This window comes from Neopsephotus bourkii, unplaced genomic scaffold, assembly GCF_033783945.1.
Source record: "Neopsephotus bourkii isolate Nb327-2 ecotype Australia unplaced genomic scaffold, CSIRO-AGI_Nbou_v1 NB_1766, whole genome shotgun sequence".
Taxonomy (NCBI): domain Eukaryota; kingdom Metazoa; phylum Chordata; class Aves; order Psittaciformes; family Psittacidae; genus Neopsephotus; species Neopsephotus bourkii.
In genome coordinates this window covers 93,215-100,777 of record NW_026902240.1, presented here as the reverse complement: position 1 = coordinate 100,777, position 7,563 = coordinate 93,215, and positions in this window count along the sequence as shown.

The following is a 7,563-nucleotide window of genomic DNA, read 5'->3' as shown; positions in this document are numbered from 1 at the left end:
CTGCTTGGGTTGGGCTGGGTATCAGCCTGTGGAGACAGGGTTCTCACAGGAGAATGGATAATTGGTACATAAACTCTGAATAATCCTCAAAGATACAGCAAGGCAGTGAGAGGCCCAAGGAAGCTTAAGCAAGCAAGATAAGAAGCTGTAATTCACTGAGTTAATGAGAACTGTGGGCTGTTGGCAAGCTTTCAATGTCAAGTTCTCACACCTGTGCTTAACCAATTATATGCTAGTCCCTAAGGGTCTTCAAGACATGTATCCAATCATAATATGCCAAATCACTTCAAGTGCCTGTAAGAAATGGTATATAAGGAGTTAAAGCTTCGTAATAAATTGGCATTTGCTGATCACACTGATTGTTCTTGCGTTGTCTGTGACTCCCACGTCGACAAATGGCACCCGAACAGGGACCCTCAGATCGGTAACTTGTGGCATGCAAGTTTGAAGGTCCTATCAAAGAAGAGGGGGTGGAGAGCTGGCCGAAATTCAGCGCTGCCCCGGCACTGTGAAGTCAGATGTCTGCAAACTGTGGGATCTCGCCGTGATCAGGTGAGCGGCTGGGGAGGAGAAGTGGCACTCGCCTTTCAAAGAGGAACAGGCAGTGATGGAGCTCCTCCATCATATTCCCTCTAAGAGAGGACTGCAACATGATAGTGCCGCCTCACAGAGGCTGTTAAAGTGGGCCCGGGATCATGGCTTTATCCCCTATCTGTATGATAGCTCAATCGTTGCTTACTCCCCACCTTCAGATATGATTTAAAGTGGAGGAAAAGGCTGGATACATGGCTACTGCCTTCACCACTGCTGTTAAATCCCTTCTACAATAAGGTTAGGGCTATCGTGAGGGTACTAAACGTATGAGATGTTATAATTGTGGACGGACAGGACATTTAAAACAAAACAGTGTACTATAAAGAAAATTAGTTCAGTAACCCGTCCCGTCCCCCCCAGGGTAGTGTTACTGATTTTGCAGATAAATGTATTGAATGTGACAAATTTGGACACAAGACAATTGAATGTTGTTGCTTTGCAACCTGGCTTGCCTAGCCCTTCAATGGTACCTCAGGGTTGGGATTTAATAATAATTGATTTAAAAGACAGTTTTTTCACAATTCCTCTACACCCAAGTGATTGTTAAAAATTTGCTTTCTCTGTCCCAGCAATTAACAAAGAAGAGCCTGCTAAGAGTTATGAATGGGTTGTTTTACCTCAAGGTATGAAAAATTCTCCTGTTGTCTACTGTATGTTGCCTGAGTATTGCAACCGATCCGACAAAAACTGCAAAAATGTGTAATCTATCACTATATGGATGATATCCTAATTGCAGGCAAGGATTTAAACAAGGACCATCCTCTCTGCCGGCTACAATCAGAATTAGTGAAAGCAGGACTGGTAATTGCACCAGACAAGGTGCAATGTGAAGGCCCTTGTAAATATCTGGGGTGGATCATTCCCGGAACTGAAATTAGGCCTCAAAAAGTTAAAATTACCACACAGATAAAAACCTCATCTGACATGCAGAAATTGACGGGTGATATTCAATAGGTCTGCCCTTTGTGTGGAATCACAAATGATGATCTGACTGATCTCATGTCCCTTTTAAAGGGTGAGTCAAAGGCAAAAAATAACCCAAAAAAAAAAACAAACCCAAAACAAACAAACAAACAAAAAACCAAACAGAAACCTAAACCACCACCACCCGCACCCCGCACCCCCCCTCCCCCCCCCCCCCCCACCTCCGCCGGTTGCCACCACGGCTGCAAAGACTGAGGACAGAGATGAAGATGATCCTTTTGACTCAGGCCCTATTGACCCCGAGAAGGAGCCTGTGCACGTCCATCAGACTGCTGTTGCTGCTCTTGAGGTTCTGATGCCTGATAATTCTGATGCTGACCTGGATGGTCCTTTTGACCTGGAGCCTATTCATCTGGAAAAGGAGCCTGATTTATATCCCCCAGATCCTCATGTTAAATGCACAGCTGTAAAGGGAGAAGTGAGACCAGTGGGGGATGCAGATGTATTGTGTGCCTTCCTGGTGGTGTATGTTCTGCATCAAGACCAGCAGTGGGAAGGTCTCTCGTATGCTCTTATCAGGGGTATTGGGCAGACTGTGATGGACTGAGGACTTATGACCCCATATACAACTCATTTAATACAGTCTCTCTGTGATACTCATGTACTAGAGGTTGGTAAATATAAGTATGTCTAGGTTTCTATCGACCTTTGGAGACCTTTATAAATACTGCTGGCTACTTCTTCCAACATAGGCTGGCCACCTGTGTCCGAATGAGTGTGCATTTTGATCAGTATGAAAGCCCAAGCCTCATGCAATGTGGGGGAGGCAGAGCCTCTGCAGGGACGTCCGCTAAGGTTGAGCCTCCCACCTCGCACTGTGATGATGCTTCTCGGAGCTGGTTTCTTGTTAGTCTCCACAGAGTCCTTGTGCCACATTCTGTACATGGGATTGTGCACTGGGAGTAATGATTATTGGGATTTTGTGCTTCAAATATTGTAGTTGCGTGGAGTGTGCTTGTGGGATCCCATACGTGTGTGTGTGTGTGTGTGTGTGTTGAGGGCATAGTGTTCTGTGTATTTTTTTGTTGTCGGGTTCATGTAAAAGTTTCTAATAGATAGTATTTTAACATTTTGGGCAAGAAAGTGTTAATGCAAAAGTGAGGTTGCCAGCAGGTATTTATGGTTGCTGCTGAAGCAGGCAGGCATTTATAGCTGTGCAAAGCAGGGTGAGTGACTTTGGAAAAAAAAAAAAAGTTATTTGATAAGAGTTCGGTCCCCATGTTCAAAAGAATCTCCCCTCCAATTCGGCTCCCAGTGCTCCACCTGTGGAACAGCCAGAATGGATGCCAGAGCCGAGGAGTGAAAAAACAAAAAAAAACCAAAACCAAGCTTAATATGTTTAGAGTAACCTGGGGGTGAATCCAAGACTTGGAGGAACAGATAGATCAGTTGAAACAAGAACTGCTAACTGAAAAAGCGAGACCACAAGCTGTATGAGCCGTCACCTAAGCAGCATCAGGGAGGCAGATACAAAAAAAAAAAGGGGGGGGGCAATGATGTGGCAAACTCCTCCTTTAACCTTTCTACTTCTCAAGAACTGACAACCTGTGGGCTGTTGGCAAGCTTTCGAGGTCAAGTTCTCACACCTGTGCTTAACCAATTATATGCTTGGTCATTAAGGGTCTTCAAAACATGTATTCAATCATAATATGCCAAATCACTTTAAGTGCCTGTAAGGAATGGTATATAAGGAGTTAAAGCTTTGTAATAAATTGGCATTCGCTGATCACATTGATCGTTCCTGCGTTGTCCGTGACTCCCGCGTCAACATCAGCCAGCGGGTGGTGAGTGGTTGTATTGGGCATTGCTCATGTTTATTGTTTGTTTTTCCTTCCCTTTTTAATTTTACATTCTCTCCCCTTGTTATTTCCTTTATCATTATTATTACTATTGGTAGTAGTAGTAGTTTTATATTATACTTTATTTACTGGACTCTTCTTATCTCAACCCATGGGATTTACATTCTGTCAGTTCTTTTCCCCATCCTTCCCGGCAGTGGGGGGAAAAAGGGTCATAGTGAGTGAATGACTGGTGCTGAGTTACCGGCTGGGCTTAAACCACAACTGTCTCGAAGACCTGGCATTGTTTTTTCTCCTTCCTATGGGAGGGGAACCTGGTACATGGAGTTTTCTACTGCCCACAGATGATGCTTCCTTCCTCCCTTCCCCAGGCTGCACTCAACATGCTCACCAGGTTGCCGAGCTCTGACCTACAGGGAAACCAGGATCTTCTGCACTGCACTTCACCCCGGCTTAGTGAAAACAGACATGGGCAGCCAGGAGATGGGTCCCAGGTGAGCAGGTCGATGGGGGAACCCATAGGTGAGACCCAAACCTACAAACGTGCACAGGAGGTATCCCAGGTGCCTGAGATGGCTCTCTATAGTAGGGATCTATGTGAGAATGAGCTGCCTCTTGGGCTGCTGGTTGCCTGTGTCTGTGCTGGGCCACTGCAGAAAGTGGGGGTGCTGCCTGGGAAATAGCATCATCACATATCCAGGGTGAGCAGGAGGATTTTCAGGGGGGTAAGGGGTTTGTGCAGCTTGGAAATATGCAAAGAACCTGAATCTGACTGAGAAGGGAGGAGGGGAGAAGCATCCTGTGCTCCCTTTCTCAAAGAGCTGCAGGTCCATGAGGTATCCAATCATTCTGTAGGATCCCTGTTTTGGGGTGGGGGTGGTCCCTGCAACACTGGAGTCATAGAATCATAGAATAGGGTTGGAAAGGACCTTAAGATCATCAAGTTCCAACTCCCCTGCCACTCCCCCCCCCCCCCCCCCTTCTTGCCCTCCCCCTACTCCTGGAGGGATGGAGAGGGGAATCAGAAAGAATGTAACTCCCATGGGTTGAGATAAGAACAGCTTAGTAACTAAGGTATAACACAAATCACTACTGCTACCACCAATAATAGTAATGATAAAGGAAATAACAAAGGAAGAGAATACAACACCTCATCACCAGGCGACCGATAACTCACCCCCCCAGCCCGACCAAGCACTGACCGATACCTCCTTCAACCCTGCCGTCCCCTTAGCCTTCCTGGGTAACTCTCAGTTACATCCTGGGCATGACGTGCTGTGGTATGGAATATCTCTTTGGTCAGTTTGGGTCAGGAAACTTCACCTGGCTGCCACGATTTCTCAAATATGATGGCCATCGGCTTAGCAAATTCAGTTGCCAGCTCCTTCAGGACTTACGGATGGATTTCATCAGGACCCATGGACTTGTGCACGTTCAGATTTTTAAGATGGTCTCAAACCAGTTATTCTCCTACAGTGGGCCCAAGGTCTTCATTCTCACAGTCCATGTGTCTACCTTCCAAGACTTGGGTGGTGTGGTCAGAGCCTTTGCCAGTGAAGACCGAGGCAAAGAAGTCATTCAGAACCTCAGCCTTCTCCAAATCCTGTGTAGCTACTTCTCCTGAGAGCTTCCAGAGTGGTCTCACGTTGTCTCTAGTCTGTCTTTTATTTGCAATGTAACTATAGAATCCCTTCCTGTTATCTTTCACATCCGTAGCCAAGTTTAATTCTAACTGGGCCTTAGCTTTCCGAACCTGGTCCCTAGCTTCCTGGACAACATCCCTGTATTCCTCCCAGGCCACCTGTCCTTGCTTCCACTTTTTATAAGCCTCTTTTTTAATTTGAATTTTCCTCAGCAGCTCCTTATCCACCCAAGGAGGTTTCCTGGCCCTCCTGCTGCACTTCCTTCTAGTTGGGATGCAACACTCCTAAGCTTGTAGTAGGTATTCCTTGAATATCAACCAACAGTCTTGGGCCCCCCTGCCCTCTAGGGCTATATCCCATGGAACCTTACTAAGCAGGTTCCTGAAGAGGCCAAAGTCTGCTCTCTTGAAGTCCAGGGCAGTGAGCTTGCTGCATGCTCTTCTCACTGTCCTGAAGATCTCAAATTTGACCATATCGTGATCACTGCATCCAAGGCTGCCCTGGAGCGTCACATTTCCAATGAGCCCTTCCCTGTTGGTGAGCACGAGGTCAAGCATGGCACCTCTCCTTGTCAGCTCCTCTATTTCTTGCAGGAGGAAGTTGTCTTCCACACAATCAGGGAACCTCCTGGACTGCTTGTGCTGGGCCGTACCGTCTTTCCAACAGATGTCAGGGTGGTTGAAGTCACCCATGAGAACAAGGGCCTGTGAGCGTGAGGCTTTTCCTGTCTGTCTATTGAGTGCTTCATCTGCAGGTTCTCCTTGATCAGGAGGTCTGTAACAGATCGCCACAGTAATGTCTCCCATAGCTATTTTCCCTTTAACCCTGACCCACAAACTCTCTGTTAACTGCTCACCTGTCCCCAGACAGAGTTCCATACTCTCCAGCCTATCCCTAACATAAAGGGCAACTCCCCCTCCCCGCCTGCCAGGCTTGTCTTTTCTAAAAAGCCTGTAACCTTCCATTCCAACACTCCAGTCATAGAAGCCATCCCATAATAGAATCATAGAATCATAGAAGAGTTAGGGTTGGAAAGGACCTTAAGATCGTCAAGTTCCAACCCCCCTGCCATGATTCTATGCTACGGGCATTTGTATAGAGGCATCTGAGCTGAGCGCCAAATGAAGCCGGCTCATTGGCTGGAGCAGCTGGAATATCTCTACATTGCTTTGAGCATTTATTATAGATGCTGGCAACTGACTAGGTGTGTTGGGATGGAATGATGCCCCCCCTCCCCCAACACATCCAGTTTAAAGCCTCCTTGACGAGTCTGGCAAGCTTCCTACCAAAATTGCTCTTTCCCTTCTTTATCATCAGACCAGCTCCACCAGCCCCCACTAGACCTGGAACTACAAACTTGAGTCCCATGTTCAAGATACCTAAACCCCTGACTATGACACCACCCTTTTAACCATTTATTAACCTGGCTAATCCACCTACCTTTTTTTAGGTCCTCCCCTGTATCCTGGAGAACTGACAAAAAGACTATCTGAGCTCCAGAGCCCCTAACCACATCCCCCAGGGCTCTGTAGTCCTTCTTTATGTTCCTCAGGCTACAACTATCTATATCCCTAGCACCCACATGCATCACCAGAAGTGGGTAATAGTCCGTGGGACTTACTAGAGCAGGCAGCCTCTCTGCCACATCCCTGATCTGTGCCCCTGGTAGGCAACACACCTGTCTTGAGACCGGGTCAGGCCGATAGACGAGTGCTTCTGTCCCTTTCAAAGTAGAGACACCTACTATTACAACCCTCTGCTTTTTCCTGGCAGGACCAGTAGAGATCTTTTTTAGCAGTGCATCAGCTGGCTGTTTCTGGCACTATTGCTTTTCCTCATTAGCCCCCTGCAGGACAGCAAAGCAGTTCTGCGTGGGGACAACAGATTTAGGAGGAAGCCCCTTGCTTTTAATTGTCCTTTTCCTCCTTTTTTTTTTTTTTTTTTTTTGTCACTATTTTCCAGCTTCCCGCCAAGTTAATGGCCTCCTTCTTTCCTTCATGAGCTAGAGGGGAAGCTTGAGGCCCCTGCACAGTTTGGGTCTGGAGCAAGCATTCCTACTTCTTCTCAGCTACCCTGACATCTTGCAGTCTATTAATAGCATCCTGCAGCTCAGCCACCTGCTGCAGGAGGACCTCCACCAGGGAGTACCAAGTGCAGCCCTACCCATTGTGCACCTTTCCCTCACAAGATCAGTGCAGGCACTCTCTACGTTCCGAGCTCTGCACTGCAGCCTCCCCTATCATCGGCTCTGTCTGGGTGCCTATGCTGGCCACCACCGGGGCAGCCAGAGCACAGCTCCCTGACTGGGTCCTGGTCATACGACCAGTGCTCATCATCCCACTCGCCTGCCAGCGCAAACTACCGCACAAACTGCCTCGACCTGCTCTGTTTGCCGCGTTCCCTTGGGCAGGTTTTTAACCAGTCAAGGCTGGTGCCACTGCTCCTGGCTCCGCCCCCTGTGAGTCAGCTGCTCGCCCCAGCTGAGCTGCGGCTCCTGGGCAGATCCTGCCGAGGACTTGAGGCTCCCTCGGTGGCTTTTGTCG